The following is a 17,556-nucleotide window of genomic DNA, read 5'->3' as shown; positions in this document are numbered from 1 at the left end:
ATCTCAGTTAATAGACTACTGCCAAAGTTACCATAGGGCAGTGTTTTGTTTCTTTCATATAGATAGTGCTGCTGTGTTTTCCCAAACTGATCCTGTTTCCTTTTTCCCCCCTTAAGGGAGCCCAGTATTTAGTGAGCCCAGAAATTCTGGGTAGGGATGTGAGCTGTGATGTTCGTTTTCAGATGAACCCCTGCATATTTGAACCTGGCCCTTATGCTGCTGACAACACTTGGACTATTTGAAATTTGTTTAAAATTGCAAGAACTGCTTTAATAATAATAATGTGAATAAATCCACATTTAAAGATACTTGCAAGTTCCCCAAGAAATAAAACGACAAAGTAAAGTCCTCCACAGGAGATGTATTTTTTGCATCTGTTTTGAGTAAACCTTTTCTCTTTTTAGTGTAGCTCAACTGCTGTCTATGCTTATTTACAAAGCCGATAGGCACATGCAGTACAGCTGGATTGACTATCAGTGCAGTACAGTAGTGTATTTTTAAAAAAACCTGCTTACCTTATTTCCAATTTTTGGTTTTGTTTGAAATGATAGAGATGAAGAAAGACATTTCAAGGCAGGATTGAACCTACATTAAAACAGAAGGAACCCTGAGAGCCTATCCTAGACTCAGCAGCTCTGACGCTATCTTGCCCATCCCTTTGAACTGAAGAGGCAGGAGAAAGATGCGGGGGAGGGGGCGTATTAGATTATGGGCCTCTGGCTTCTGCCATATCTTCCTACTCCAGTCACTGTACTCCCTCAAAGTAGTTTCTCCAAATGTGGAAATTATTAAAACAATTTCCCAGGTGACACTAGAATTACTCACAAATTTGCCCACCACGTATACCCGCACCACTGTTCAGACATCTTCCAGCTTGCACAAGTAAGCTAGTCTATAGGGAAGCAATAAAATCCCCAATAGAATGCAAGGTAAGAAATGGGGAGAAGGAAAAACCCATCAGCAAGAGGTAACAGCCAGCTGGTGTGAGAGAAGGTGGGTAGAGAGTGAAACCACTGCATGGCTGTGTTCTTTGCTGGAGCTGTACTGGACCCACTCGCATTGTGATTCCCAGTGGCCGACCCACTTATGACAAGGTTATGCTGGCTTCTACTGAGGCTGTTAAGCCAAAGCCTTTCTGAACCCATGCACTGGAGAGAAATGTTTGGTCTTGGTCTGGCAGCCTTGCCATGGTCTCAGATTTCTTTTCCAAAATATTTAACTCCGAGAGAGATGTAAATGACTTACAAGACATCTACTCTGCTACACAGTGCAGGGAGAAACTACAACCCTGGGCATCGCTTTGCAAGGGAAAGTCCTGAAGTCATGTACAGCCTGGGTCTCGTGAACAATGAATCTTACCCTGGAATCCTGAGGAGGTCTGGGGTGTTGCCCCTGAATTCTGTTAACAAGCATGGGTGGATTAGCAGGTACTTTTAAGAAGGAATGTTAATAAGCCTAACTGGCAACAGGCAACTGAGTGTTGGAGTGGAGGTGGGGTATAAAATAGCATGGAAAAAAGGTGAAGGGTGATGGTAGAAAGAGTGACATCCTAGAAACAAAGTTGTGAAACTGGTTTAGTCTGTAGCCTTGCTGTGTAAAATAAGCAGTGCCTTATATGGGTATAGTCTGTCATGCAGAAACAAAACTTAACCTTAATGTTAATATTGGTTCAAACTGTTCTATTTGACTAAGCTGAGAAAAGCTTATTTGTCTCTGAATTATGGCTGAGAAATGCCTTTCTTCAAACCCCCTAATGTAGATGCAGTTATACGGTGTAAAAGGACCTATGTTGGTATATCTTATTCCCCTTCACATACACCCTCTCTGTTGGGTGAACTATAAGGGTCCAGTGGAGTGTGAGTCAAAGGGGATGTGCTAATTCTTCTATCTCCCAGGTTCGTTAAAACTGGGACTAGTGTGAGGTAGGAAGTAGTAGCAATGCATCATCTTCCTTTCTCCTTAGGAGTGGGGACTCACCAGGTAAGAATTGAAATGGAAGGAGCTGGTGCCAGTTTGGGAAGTTTCTGGGGTCACTGTCGGTGGGGGCGGAAAGTCTCCTTCCTTGAAGATCCTGTTTCCTCATCAGATGTTCCAAAATCCCTCTCTTTATTTGCTGATTTGATATCAATACAGATTTTTTCATTCTGGTCAAGTTCAAATGATTAACATAGGAATGAAGGTGCAGAGCACTAGTGATGTTCATCCCATAACTTCATACAGATGTAACCCTTCTGCCAGACCAAGTCGGCAGCAGCAAGGGCCGGGTTCTATATCTAGGGGTCCCTGTAAATGATGCAACACCAAACTGGCTCGAGCCCCCACCCAGTCACCTGGGAAATTACACACTATCCCCTGGGCGCCCTCCAAAGGGCAATACTTCCCCTCTCGCAAGCACAGAGTCTGAGTGTAGAAAGAAACCTTTTAATAGCAAAACAGAGATAACACCGCACTGGTTTGGGAAACAGTGCAAACAGAGTTCATGAACTCAATGAGCCCAAACCCATCCCAGAGTACAGGGCGTGTCCTTCACCTCTCCCTTCCTTCTTGCCCCTGTACTGACCATTGTAGTTGCAATATCCACCGTAGGCCGCACCGGTCCAACACAGGCTTGTCCAGGCCCCCTCTGCTGCTGTCTCCTATCGCCTGTGGGCCTCACTGAGTCCCCCACCGCTGGCAATGACCACACCGATCTCCCACCGACTGCTGGCCGGGCTGGCACTGACTGTGCCGGCCCCTCCGCCGACCGCCTTGGGCTGGCACCGACTGAGCTGGCACCGACTGTGCTAGCCTCCCACCAGAGTTGCCTGTTGCCCACTCAGCTCTGTTAGTGGTTAGGCAAAGTTCAGCTCCCAGTAAACCTTCTGCTGTCATACAGGAAATGTCCCTGCTTTCAAGAGACAAAAGACTCCAAGGTGAGTCATTAACTCTACCTTTTAACAATGGGAGGTGAGAGTCACTCCCTGCCTAGGGCAGCCCTTTTACTTGACCCCCACAATCCTAATAGGAGACTCCTCCACCTCCCACTTTTCCAGGCTGAAACATTGGCCTGCCACCCTTGGGGAGCTCTGTCTAGTTTAGGGTGAAATGTTCTATCATAACAGACTAAACACAGTTGTGCTGACATCTGTTCATACAATTGAAGGACAACATTTCATTACCCCAGCAGTTAACACAAAAGTGGTTTGTAACCCAAACCCAGCCCTGCTAACCATTTCCCATTATGCTCCGCACCTAGGTAAATTATGCTAAGTACTTAATTGTACTCATGCAGATACCAAGCCCATGCAAATAATGTGCCCCCCTTTACTCAGACACTCAGACCTTGCTTACACAGACATGCTGTTGTTTGGCTGGCTATGGGGCTGCCTGTCAACAGGAACTTCTTTCAAATGCTTTTCTTCACTTTGTCCTTGTTTTCTTCACATGTGGTGACACAATGTTGCCTTGTAACTGATTTCATTGTTAAAAATTACAACCAGGGAAATTACTGACCTTCTCTTCATATTTTGAACTACTAGTTAGACTTGGGCCCACGTCCAAATACCCCTGAACACTGGGAAAGTCTGATGTGGGTCTGACCCTTGACAGCAACCACTACCAAACTTTAGTTTGAAATTGGACTTGGTGGTTCAATACCCCTCCACTCTGGATGAATGTCACAGAAAACCCTTGTCACTTCCAAGGAAAAATCTTATATTTTGCCAGGTTGGGATTAAAGTCCATTAACTACAGAAAGCAACATGGGACTTGAGGACCAAATGGTCTTTCATTGCTTGGCTAACGACCTAAAACAGAATGAGACAATAAATCATTTACAGTGGTAGAATAACTGAGATTAAACATTAGAACTGAGTATAAAAGAACAAAGTACAAGTTGAGAGCTTATGCTCAACTGCTCTGTGGTAACTCCCATTGTCTTACCCAATAGATTATTTTCTTCTCCAAGTGAATCACTGAGTATTTTTAAGGAACCTCATTGTGTGGGTTTATATCCATTTTCCTGATTTCCTAGCCCTTGTTGTATTTGTCACCCCTCTCAGCTTCAGACCATTGGCCAATACCCTGAAGATATGTCTGCACAGCATTTCAGAGTGCATGGGAGCAAGCCTCCCAGCCCGCATCAACAGAATCAGGCTAGCAGAGCTTGTGCTAGTGCTCTGACAACAGCTGTATAGACAAGGCTTTGAAATTGCAGCTTGGTGTGGAGTCCTGCCTCCGTAGCCCACTCAGCTCCATAGCCTACCCACCTCCCTAGACTCCAGAGGCCGAGGTCCAGCCCAAGATGCAACTTCTAAATGCTGCTTATACACGGTATAGTGTTGGTAACTACGTCAGGGTTCAAATACATAACTTGTTTGTATCAGTGTATAAAAGAGAAATCATAAGAAGGCCACCTTTGTACAGCCAAGGGGGCAGAAAGTCCTGTTGCTGACTGAGCTGAGTCCGTTGTCACAAGCATACATGTGTTCGTGTAACTGGAGTCTATGGGGTGCTAGTACCGTGCAGTGTCGGCAATAAACCTGGCTGAACGCCTTCGCCACTGGACCGAGTCTGTGGTGTCTCTGGGTAGTACTATTGAGGATCCGCTGGGTCAATTATCTGTACAGAGCTGGGACAGCATATGGAGAGGACACACATGCATGCCAACTGACAACACTCACCACCTTCTTTATGCAGGTGCCATTCCTTTCCTCTCTGGCCTTCTTCCTGTTCCTTTAACTTCCCTTTCTTTTTCATTGTCACTCAATATAGCTTTCTACCCATGGCAAAAAGGACATCTTAAATTAAAGATAGCATTCTATTTTATTCTATGCTATATTGGTTCTTATCCCACCCTTATCACACTTTGTATCTGAGAAGCTTCCCGTAGTTCTTTAAGCTAAGTGACTAACATTAGTCACGTGTGGTTTGTGCTTTCTCAACTTTTCTCCCTAGGGAAGGAGAGACATTCTAATTCATATTCAATTGTCTTGCCTTGTGTTTTTGTTTAATATGACTCTACCCTGCACCCAGCCTGTACTCTACAGCCTGGTGATCTCTCTACATTCCTGAGGTCTGGTAGGCAAATTCATTGGCCAGAGAGGTAGAATAAAGTTCTCAACCATCATCTAGTCAAAAACCCCTGTCCTCAGGCCTGGCTCTGTTTTCAAATGAGTTCCAAAACAAAGAAACAAAATAATTCAAAATACTGGCTCCTAACCAGCCAAAGCTTTTCCAGCTTCTGTCAGCGGTGAGAGGAGGGGACATGACACACAATTTTCCTTTAGGAATCCTTACGGGGTATTCTGGAGAGACTCACACTAAGGGCTTCTCTACATTATAAATGCTGTTGCTGGCATAGCTACACTGATATAGCTATGCCTGCAAAGCCCGATACTGGAGACAGCTTATATCAGCAAAAGGAGATGTTTTGCTGGTATATTTAAATCACCTCCCCTAACAACACTGTGCATTTCTACAGCACCTTCCATCTGAGGATTCCCCAGGATCAACAAGTAGTATGAATGAAGCCGCAGAACACCTCCATGATCCCACATTGTCACCATATGCGTGGTATGCTGCGTCAACACTGTTAAAATTAGTGCAGCAGTCCATCCTTCATATACAATGCAGAATTGGGGCCTTTGTCTCTTTTTCCCACTGTTGTAAGTTTGTAAGTTCTGTCAGATTTCCCCATCTGCTTGGAGCAATCTCCCAGTCTTCATCTGCCAAGCAAACTCCCTGCCTTCTCTTCCTTCAAACCCACTGTCACGCTGGCTGGATTGGGGGGGAAGAGCATTTATTATATTTTTTTTAACATCAATATGTCAGAATCATAGTAATTCACGTGAGATATGCCATGTCAGGTAGTGTTAGAAAGGCTATAATGTGCTAAGTAAGATGATAATGTTTATGTTTGTGTGTTATGTGTGTAATGGAAGTTATGGATATGGTTGATATATCTGTGTTTCAAATTGTGCTGTGTCTGGGCGACACCCCAGACAAGATGGCTGCAGCACTAGCCTGCTTAATGGCCCATTAAGGAAATTCACAGGTAAAATGGGCCCAGGTGGAGAAGCCAGGGATATACCTGATGAGTCACCAGGACTCACTCATGTGACTCTGGACTCCATCTTATTCCTGAAATTTCCACAAGCAGCATGGCAAAGGCCAAAGGACATAAAAGGCAGGTGCTGCACCACATCCATTTTGTCTTCAGTCGTATTCGGTCTTCAATCTTCAGCCTACCTCTGGATCAAATCATCTATAACTGAACTGAAGCTGTGAAACAAAGGACTGAGACCCATCCAGGTACTGGATGTATACCAGAGGTACTATACAAGCCTGCAAACTCCAGGATATATATGGACTTTCCAGTTATTTGTATGTATGTGACTGCTTTAATCCTTTAACATTTCTCTTATAGTTTGTTTCTTTCTTTTTATAATAAACCTTTAGTTTTAGTTACTAAAGGATTGGCTGGCAGTGTGGTATTTTGGGTAAGATCCAAACTTATATTGGTCTGGTATTGTGGCTGACCCGTGGGGTCAGAAGAAACCTTTTTGGTAAAGAGCACAGAGTTTTAAATAACTGATCTCTTTACTAGACCTAGTGGCTGATTGGGAGCCAGAGACTGGAATGCAGTAAAGGGGGCTGTGTATATTTTTATTTTGGCTTCTTGATAACCAGTGTGGGGAATCAGAAGCACTGTTTGTGGCTGGTTGGGAAGTCTGACTTCAGTGTCACCCACCAGTATTGGGAGAATCTGCCCTCCTTTTGCAGCCTGCCCTGACCTTGGCATTTTCAGGTAGCTACCCTAAGCATGGACGGGTCACACCCACCTCTTCCAGGCAAAGCACTTTTTTTTTAAAAAAAATTGACTGATAGAATTAAGTTAAAGTAAGATGATGTTAGCATATGCACAATGTGCCCCAGGGGGCATGTGGCCAGGTTTCATCACTGAATTTAGACTGCTGGTTGGATCATTAGCTTCCCTGGTTTGGGCTGAGTACTGATGGGGCGTGCAACATGAATGCTGATCCATGTCATTTCTAATGAAATAATCTCTCTTAAGCAAGCTCAGCCCATATATTCCATATGTCAACTTTCATTGAACAGATAAGAATGGCCATACCGGGTCAGACCAATGGTCCATCTACCCCACTATCCTGTCTTCCAACAGTGGCCAATGCCAGGTGCTTCAGAGGGAATGAACAGTACAGGTAATCATAAAGTGAGCCATCCTATCACCCATTCCCAGCTTCTGGCAAGCAGCAACCCCTGCCCATCGTGGCTAATAGCCATTGATGGACCTATCGTCCGTGAACTTATCTAGTTTTTTCCAAAGTCAGTAGAAAGGCAGAATTAACATCAGAACGAAGGTGTTTGAGCACTACAGCTATTCGTTGCGTAGATTTGAGCTGTTCCATTCCTTTGCCAGAACCATAAGCAACAGTCGTAGCTTACATACCGTATATGGAATGAAGCACTACAAGTGTTTGATCAGCTGAAGGGCAAACTTGAAAATCTTCCCACAATTTTGAAACTTCCATGTTTGTTTATTTTACAGCGTAGGGCAGGGAGAGGCTGAATTTCTGAACTCTTTCTAATGGAATGATGCTTGGGGCTCATAACTATTTGAAGCCCCAATGAACAGAGCGTGGGAGAGAGAGAGCTGTAGGTAGTAAGGGAGCTGAGGACTTACAATGTCGCCAAGGTTCAGAAATGTTTATGATGACCCCCATTGGCTCATGACCTCTTTCTCCCTTGAGGCCTATCTATAGCTACACTGTATCCATTTGATCTAGTTGGTGTAACAAAAATTTGGTGGGATGATTTGCATAATTGGAATGTTAAAATCAAAGGTTATAACCTATTTAGAAAGGCTCAAGTGGGCAAAAGGGCACGGAGACAGGCACTCTATGTAAAAAATGGCATTGTCTGTTTCCGAGTCACTGATAAGTCAGAAGAAAGTGATCTTGAATGTTTATGGCTCAGTGTCCTAACAGATAAAGCACATGATGGGTACTAGTTAGTGACTGCTACAGCCCACCAAATCACACTAGGGAACAGGATGATCAGCTCCTTATGCACCTATCTATAATGTGTGTGGGGGGAAAAAGCTAGGTGATCATGGGGGACTTCAATTTGAGTGACATATGCAGTGGAGGTTTCATGTGGCCAATATTAAAACATCCTTGGAATTTCTAAACATAATAGATGACAGTTTCCTAACTCAAAATATTTGGCAGCTAGCATGGGGGAATTCTATATTACACCTTATCTAGACCTTTAATCATTTTTGTTGCTCTTCTCTGGACTCTCTCCAATTTGTCCACATCTTTCCTGAAATGTGGCACCCAAAACTGGACACAATACTACAGTTGAGGTCTAATCAGCATGGAGTAGAGGGGAGGAATTAATGTTCGTGTCATTCTTACAACACTCCTGCTAATACATCACAGAAGAATGTTTGGGGTTTTTTTGCAACACTATTACACTATTGACTCATATTTAACTTGTGATCTACTATGACCTCCAGCTTCCTTTCTGCAGTAGTCTTTCCTAGGGAGTCATTTCCCATTTTGTATGTGTGCAACCGATTGTTCCTTCCTCAGTGGAGTACTTTGCATTTGTCCTCATTTTGAATTTCATCCTATTTACTTCATATCATTTTTCCAGTTTGTCCAGATCATTTTGAATTTTAATCCTAGCCTCCTAAGCACTTGCAACCCCTTCCAGCTTGGCATTGACCACAAACTTTATATGTGTTTTCTTTATGCCATTATTTAAACCATTGATGAATATATTGAACAGAACCAGATGCAGAACTGATCGCTGGAGGACTCCACTTGATATACCCTTCCAACTTCATTGTAAACTGATAACTACTCTATGGGAACAGTTTTCCAACTAGCTATGCACTCACCTTATAGTATATCCATCTAGGTTGTATTTCCCTACTTTGTTTATGAGAAGATCTTGTGAGACAGTATGATCTTCATATGTGTTTTAATATGACTAATGTATACATCTAGGAACAAAGAATGTAGGCCGTACTTATGGCACGGGGGATTCTATCCTGGGAAGCAGTGACTCTGAAAAAGATTTGGGGGTTATACTGGATAATCAGCTAAACATGAGCTCTCAGTATCAATCACCATTTCAATAAACATTTTGATGAAAATGATTGCAAATAATTCATGACAAATGGGCCCATTTTTCACCCTGTGAAATGAGAACAGCTTCAACATTTTTCTTGGGAGGGAAAAATCATATTTTGACCATCTCTATTCACCATTAGTAAAGGTAAAAATCCTTGATTAAGCTTGCAAAATTCAAGGATGACATTTATTACACCTAATATTGATGACTTGACATCTGTTAGTCAGAAAAAGCCATTAGATAATATTCTCTCTCTCTTTACTGTTTCTAGGTGGTGATACTGCTTTTCAAGATGGTGGCAGGGAGGTAAGTGACAGCTCATTGATATCAGGAATAGAGTGGATTTCTTCACTTGCCCCAGGCAGCTGGTTGTGAAAGAATGATGGAAGGAATGCAAATTAAGATACCCTTTACCATAATTGGAAATGTTTGATTAATCACATGGACTGTGGGTGAAGCACTGTTAATAAATCATGCGTTACTAAATATAACAAGGGATGGCTAATGAATAACTCAGCATGTGAGTAGCAGTTGCATTGCTACCTTTCTAGGTAATATTTTACTTTTTGCTTTGTGTTCATGCTGTACACACATTACACTGTGGAGTAAAAGTTTTCTCCAGTTTGGAAAATAATGACTCTTTTAAAAACAGCTTTAAAATTGATATAAATCCTTTGTATAATCTTCATTTCCCATTCACATTAACCCAGTGGTCCCCAAACTATGTACCTGATACCCCCCCTTCCTCCTGACTATGCCCCCCCTGCAAGCCACAGCCGGGCCAGGAGCCAGGGGCCAAGGTCTGGGCTGTGGCTGGGGGTGGGTTTGGGTCCCGGAGTGAGGCCAGAAGCAGAACCACAGCTGGTACGCAGTTGGGGTCAGGGGCTGCGGCTTGGGGCAGGGCTGGAGCCAAAGCTGAAGCAGAGTGGGGCTGGGTGGTGCTTCCTTCTCCACACACTGGGGGCGGGGGCTGGCCCTGGCACTGCTGCACCCCCTCCCCCCAAACGTTCCTTTGGGTCTCCGTAGGAAGGTGCGCCCTACAGTTTTAGGACCTCTTCTCTAACTGATGGTGCTATAATTCTACAAGGGGACATTGATCAGTATATTCCTCTGAACTATGTTCTTTGAAATTAAATTGGTGCTTGTGAAAAGGATGAGAGCCATAGCACTGAGGACTAAAGCCCTCAGCTTGGTAGTGAAACAAGTATGCCAGAGGCAGGCGTAGTGTAATTATCCTCTCAGGCTGGCTTGCCAATGTGCTTCAACCCTGGGGTTGCCAACCGTCCCTTGTTTTTTAATGTCTGTACAACAAGATTGGGAGTTGCAGAGTGCTTCAAAAAGCAAGAAATACCCCTGGTAAATGTAGGTGAGTACTGCTTATTAGAATTTATTATTTATTAATAATTAATAATCAATAATGCTTTGAGCAGGGGGTTGGACTAGATGACCTCCTGAGGTCTTTTCCAACCCTAATCCTCTATGATTCTATGATTAATAATAATAATGATGATCACAATGATAATAATAATATTGGGAGGAGGAGTGGGGCAGAGGTGTTAAGAAAACAGTCCCTTATTTTTTAAATAGAATGTTGGCAACTCTACGACCCTGACCTAGTGGAACCTCTGCTAGGAATGTGTGATTCAGGCCTTGATCCAGCAAAGCACATAAGTACATGTGCTGCCCTGTTGACAGCACATGCTTAAGTACTTTGCAGGATCAGGACTTTAGTCTTCATGATCATTCAGAGGAAATCCAGCCCCTTCTTCCACAGATACGGATGCCCCCTGGGCATCACAACTGGTGCAGTTCTACTATACAAGACAGGAGGCTGTATGTGGGGATGTATAATGAGCATGATCCCTCTCCTCCTACTTTGGTTTCCCCTTTTGCCTCCTGTAGGCCAGAGGACAGTCTTCCATGCACAACACAGAACAGTCACCATCCGTTCATGGGCTGTTTTTTTTCCACTCCCAGTTAACCTTGTTGAACTGTTTACATGGACAATGTTTAGTGTTGGCTTCTCTTATCTCAGTGAACTTTGCTAGCTATGGCTAAATGTTCAGAGATTAGCTCCTTTGACCCCACACTGTCTGAGCATGGAAAAATTACTGGTACCAGCACCCTCGTCTATTAAAGCCAGTCCTCCCCCTCCCCCCAAATTAAAATAATTGGAAAACAAACCAAGCCAAATGGCAGAAAAGATTCAAACTGTTAAAAATGATAAACAATTAACTGATGGTAAAATTCAGTTTGCATTTTCTAGTTCAGAAGTGGCACTGGAGCAAAAAAAGCTTCAGTGTTTTTCCTGATTAAGCAGCTGATATCAATGTTGTTACCTTTGATACAGTCTATTTGACCAGCCTAAATCAGTGTTTCTCAACCTTTTAAGTAGCAAGTACCCCCTAACGTCTGAAAATTTTAATAAGTACCCAACACTCAATTTTCCACTCTGAGAAATAGTCTTTTTCCCCTTTACCACTGGATAACTGTATTTCTCGTAAAGCAGGAGAGTTCTGAGCTCTGCAGTGCTGTGTGGCTGTGGCAGATCACAAAACCCCCTGTTGTTTATCCCCCTCTTTCTTCCTCCCCTTCCTCCATATAGGAGCAAAGGTCAACGCCAGCCAATCACTATGGCCTGATGGCGGGGTCCCTTGGTGTTCTCCTCACACAGGCGGGAACTTGAGAGTTATGAGCAGGCACTAGCGGCCCACCAGCATGGATAGCAGTGCTCCCCAAGGCCTTCCCTGGGGCGGTGCAGGCTTGAGGCAAATCACACTGTGTGGGCCCCTCTTAAGATTTTTATACTGATAAAATCTGGGGCTGTCATAGTTGTCAATTTCACTGCTCAGCTAGAACAGTGGAATTGATAAGTAAACCTGTGGGTAGAGCCTGGCTCCAGGACTGGGCAAGCCGCTGGGCTCTCCACCTGGCTTTCTGGGCACCGGGCTTTGAGGGAGCTGCCACCTGGGCAAGTTGCAGGTGGCTGCCACCTGGCTGCCAGCCCGGGAGGTGGGTGACTGCCACCCAATCAGAGCTGGGTAAGAGGAGGCTTCTGCGCAGGCTGGGACCTGGGGACGTGGGCAGGTGGCAGGCTGCTGCTGCCCATCTTCAAGCCAGAGCACGAGTGGGAGTCACCCAGCTGCGAGCTCAGCTCGCAAGGTGCAGGAGGCTGCTGCCGGGCTCCCACCTGGGAGCTGGGCCTGGGCGGGATGCGGGTGTCTGCCGCCTGGCTTCCCAAAAAGCAGGTGGCTGCCACCCAGCTTCCCAGGACTACCTCCCAGCTAGGAGGTGGGACCAGGCGGGAAGCCAGCGGCTGCTGCCCGCCTCCCTTCACTGGGTTTTTTGCCACGTACCCCCTGCCTGTGTCTCACATACCCCCAGGGGTACATGTATCACAGTTGAGAAACGATGACCTAAATAAAGGACATTTATTACTGTGTCTCCACTTCATTAGCGTCTTCAAGTCCAGGTTTAATCTGGGTTACGTTTGCTGGTTTGGAGGATTTGATGACTCAGGATCAGAAATTAGATACAACTATCCACTTCTGGGTCATAAACATGAATCTTGTTCAGGTTGGAAATGACTGGAAGTTCCTATTATCTGATGGCTCGGGGTCTATCTGAAAAGAGCTGATGGTCTCACTCCAGTCCCTACTGAACAGCTGTGCCTGTCACAATAGACCCCACCAGAATTGCCACCTTCGCTGGCCCTTTCTGCAGAAAGGCAAAGGGGTGGAGTGCACCACATACTGCAGCCTGGCCATTCTCCTCCGAGACTGGGAGGGGGAGGAGGAGGGCACCAAAGCCAGAGGCTGAGGAGCGTTATGGAGGAGCTGCAGTGGGACTTTGTCCGCCGCTCCTCCTGAAGTTCCACAAGCCGCTGGAGCATATCTGCTTGGTCGCGCATGATTCGCAGTATCTCCTGCGTGGTACTGCAATCATGCTCCTGCATCGCTCTTCGACTCTCCCTGTCCATGTCCATGTCCTGGGACAAGGTCATCCACTACACTCGGAGCTCTGTCTCTGTGGTTGCAGAGGCATTCATGAGCTCGCCAAACATGTCATCTCTTGGGTTTTTTTTGTTTTTTTTTTCCACTTCCTAATCTGCAATAGTCTTTCCGCAGCAGTTTGAGCGGGCTGGGCCAAGGCCGAGGTGTCTACAGAACGAAAAGAAATGCACAACGTTGCCATTGTTATCATACCCAGGGAAATGAAAGAAATGCAACAATGTATAAAAAAACCCCTTCTTTGCTGTGCAAAGCAAGGGTAAGACAGACCCTCATTCCATTCCGCACATCCCAGAAAGGTCGGCTTGCTGTGCCGTTGCAGAGATGGTACGCTAGGGGCACTTTACTCTGCTTTAGAGAGGATTAAAAAAGCTAATTTCAAATGCCCTGTATGAGAGGGGTGCCTGGGTGCCACGGTTTAATTAAGATGACCATTTTGTCACAAGGTGGCCACAGGGGATCTGGGAACAGCACGGAGGGTGGGGGAGAGGAGGGGAATTAATAGTGTCTTCTGAAACCATACCCAAATAATTAAAGTGACTTTATTGAGACAACCCAATGGGGAATAAACATGCGCCATCTTCCCTAGGTGACCATGAACGATATCAGTTTCCTGCAGGTAATACACGAGGAAAGGGAAGATTTGCTGCACGCAGCGGGGTACTGGCCTGGCCCTTATGCCGCTATGCTGTGTTCCGCTATGATTCCGGCTCCCTTCACTGCAGCGTGGCGCAGCAAAATATCCTACTGGAGAGGCAAGAATAAGGCTGCCCTGCCCAGAAACCTTTCGCAAAGGATAACAGATTACCTACCTGAATGTTTCCTTGAGATATCAATTGATGATTCTTGGAGCATATGTCTGCACATAAATAATCTGTTCCGGGAGTTAGCCGCCCAAGACAGTATGCTAAACCCTTGAAATCCCCTTTCCTCCCCCCCACTCCTTAAAAAAGAACATAACTGCGAAGAAGGAAAAAAAAAACCTCACCAGATGTGCCTTCCCTGGGCTCATTAGTGATGTCCTGCATGCTGCTGGACTGCTCTGGGGTCAGGAATAGGTCCTGACTGTCTGGGAGAAGGGACACCAAGCTCTCCTGCACCCTGCGGTCCTCATCCTCCTCGTCCACGGAGTCCTCATCATTGTCCCTGGAGTGGGATGGAGCAGAGGTATCAATGCTGTGGGGTGGCACCATGGTGGGTTTCCTGCCGAGAATTGCGTGCAGCTCCTTGTAGAAGCAGCATTTTGGGGACGAGGAGCCAGAACGGCTGTTAGCTTCCCTGGCTTTTTGATATGCCTGCCGTAGCTCCTTGATCTTCATGTTGCACTGCTGTGCGTCCCTGTTGTGCCCCTTCTCCAACATGCCCTGGGATATCTTCTCATAAATGTCCAAATTTTTTTTGCTGGCTCTGAGCTGAGCCATAATGGACTCCTCGCCCCAAAGACCGATGAGATCTAAGACCTCTGGCCGACTCCATGCTGGAGTGTGTTTCGGCCTTGCAGTAGCCATGAGGAGTTCAGCTACAAGCTCCCTCCATGCTGGCCGGACAGGAAATGAACATTGAAATTTTCCTGGGGCATGAGGGGAGGGGCCATTTCTGGTGAGTGTGACCATGTAACAGCAGAGTGCGAATGTCCAGAGCGGACACAATGGGGCATTGTGGGATACATCCCGGAGGCCACGAATGTCAAATTACATTACGCTCTATCTACACTGACGCAAAATCAAACCAATAAAATCGAATTAGGCGCTACACCACTTGCGGCGGTGGTTTTATTACGTCGACTTTGCCACGTGTTAAGTCGATGGGACTGCCGTGCCAGTGTAGATGCAGGCTTTCAGAGTTCGACGTAAGTGACTTACGTCGACCTCCGTCGCCAGTGTAGACCAGGCCCTAGAGATGGTTCCTCCTAGCCCTGATCTGAGCATAGCAGTGAAGTGGTGGGAGGAACAGTGGATACAGAGGATGGTGTCTGTTGCTGCTTCTGTTTCCTCATTACTCACCGCACCCAACTCTGCGGTGACCTTTCTGGTTAGTTGGCAGCCAATTGTACCAAATCTTTGGTGGCTTTTTGAGATCATGTTTCTATATGCCTTTGTGCTAAGACATCCCCCATTAAGACCTCCACTGACAGTCTATTTACAATTCCTATGGCATCACTTTGGCTGCTCCCTATCACTTTCCCCATAGGGGATTCCTTTGGTGGACCTGCACAATCAATCCTGCAGAAGTTGCCCTGGTGAGGTTGCCTGTAGTCAAACATGCTGTAACGGATCACTTTACTGGCTCACCTAAATTCAGACATACATTTTACATATGGAAATGTCAATGCACCAGTCTCTCTGGATAGACCCATCATAAAGGGTGGGATTTGGGAAGCGGAGAACAAACAAAACAGGCATTTTTGGTGAGGATGTTGTATAGTGTTCTAAGCTGAGAGCCAACAGGGAGTGAGATCACAGCACAATTTATATTGTGGTCCTAGGTAGGTGAAAAGGTGCTCCAAAAAATTTGGTTGGAACGCCTTAAGCTTACATGCATTTTCAATGCCTTGTGTTTATATATGATAGCTATCCCGGACATTTTACAAGCCCTGGTTACAATCTGGTTGCAATGCCTATGAAAGGAGCCAAATTTATCTGTAGTATAACTCCATTGACTTTGATGAATTATACGTGGGATGAGGTCAACCCAAGTTCCTTAGCTCAGATCCACCCAAACCAATGCAAACTTAAGCAGTTTCTCCCCAACATGGTCTGGAATCTACACGTGTTGTAGCTGCATCCACTGGTCCTTAAATCCCATTCCATGATCCATAGATTCATCGTTTATAAGGTCAGAAGAGACCACTCTAATCATCTAGTTTGACCTGCATAACACAGGCCATAGAACTTCTCTGAACTAATCCCTGTTTGAGCTGGAGCATAACTTTTACAAAAGCATCCAAACTTGATTTAAAAATTACCAGTGATGGAGAATCTACCTCACCCCTTGCCAAACTGTTCCAATAGTTAAAATCACCCTCACTGTTAATAAATTTGTGTTTTATTTCCCTCTATGTCTAGCTTCAGCTTCAAACCATTGGATCTTGTTATATCTTTGTCTGCTAGACTGAAGATACTTATGGTCTGTGATCAAGTCACCCCTTAGCCTTCTCTTTGTTAAGCTAACTATATTGAGCTCCTTGAGTCAATCACTATAAGGCAGGTTTTCCAATCCTTTAATTATCATAGTTCTTCTCTGAACCCTCTCCAGTTTATCAACATCCTCCTTGAATTGTGGATACCAGAACTGGATGCAGTGATGTAGTGTGTGTGTGTGTGTGTGTGCGTGCGTGCGTGCATGCGTGCCCAAAGCACCAGTTTCCAGCAACAGAGCTGGGTATTAGAGTGGGCTGGAAACAAATTATTTTGATTTTTTTTTGGTGGAGCAAAAAGGAGCACATTTTTACTCACACACACACTTGTACACACACAAAATGGCGAGCTAATCAGGGCATTATTGAATTCCCACTGCATGTGGATAGGCCAAAATGGTACTTTCAAAAATACTGTTCCTGCTGGGGGAATACATGCCAACCCTGCAGCCCCTTTAGCACTTAGGGAGCTGATACAGCTGGCACCCCACAAGAGTCATGACCACAGCAGTCAGCACGCAAACTCAGCTCCGGAGTCCCCCCAGCTGCTGCATCTCTTGCCCCCTCCCAGCCAAACATATAAGCTAAATACTGTGTCGTTTACTCACATCCTGTCCTCGACTGTGGTTTGTTCTGTACCCTCCCAGAATGGCCATTAGACTGAAGCTTTTTGTATCCCTCTGTCCCCATGTGTGCCGTCACTGACAGGAGGTGCTGCCTGAGAATGCTGCCCTGTGAATGCTGCGGGAAGTCAGAGCACCCACCCAGCCTTACAGGGATCTGGAAGGCATGTGCTCTGCCTGGCCAACAGCTTGGGCTCCATGCTTCCCAGGGGCAGGTTAGTGGTGGGGGGAGGTTGGCACCTGTGGAGCTCAGGAACTGCTTCCATGGAGAGGCCTCCCTCCCATTCCTTCTCCCGTAGAGCTCCCACGAGAGAGTTGAACTCCAGAGTTCCCCCTCCGCCCCCCTGGTGTTTATGTCATGGCTGATTCCTTCCTACACAACGGTATCCATCTCTGTGTTTAAGCATTGGCAAGGATTAGTTGAGAGCTGTGCAAGGCCGAAGGACCAGGACCGTAAGTAGGAAGGTCAGGGTGAACGGCATGGGAAGAGGAGGTGGCATGCCTCGACTTTGAATGGGAAGGGAGACGGCTTTGAAATAGTGCTTGCGGGGGACTCTCCCAAAATCTCCACTTCTCTCTTTGTATGTGGGTACCCGGGCGAGTGATGGAAGAGACCATCTCCTGCGGTTAATTTATACAACAG

This window comes from Emydura macquarii, unplaced genomic scaffold (assembly GCF_026122565.2).
Source record: "Emydura macquarii macquarii isolate MOO-44397 ecotype Brisbane River unplaced genomic scaffold, CSIRO-AGI_Emac_v2 contig_1551, whole genome shotgun sequence".
Classification (NCBI taxonomy): Eukaryota; Metazoa; Chordata; order Testudines; family Chelidae; genus Emydura; species Emydura macquarii.
This window is presented reverse-complemented; position numbering follows the sequence as displayed.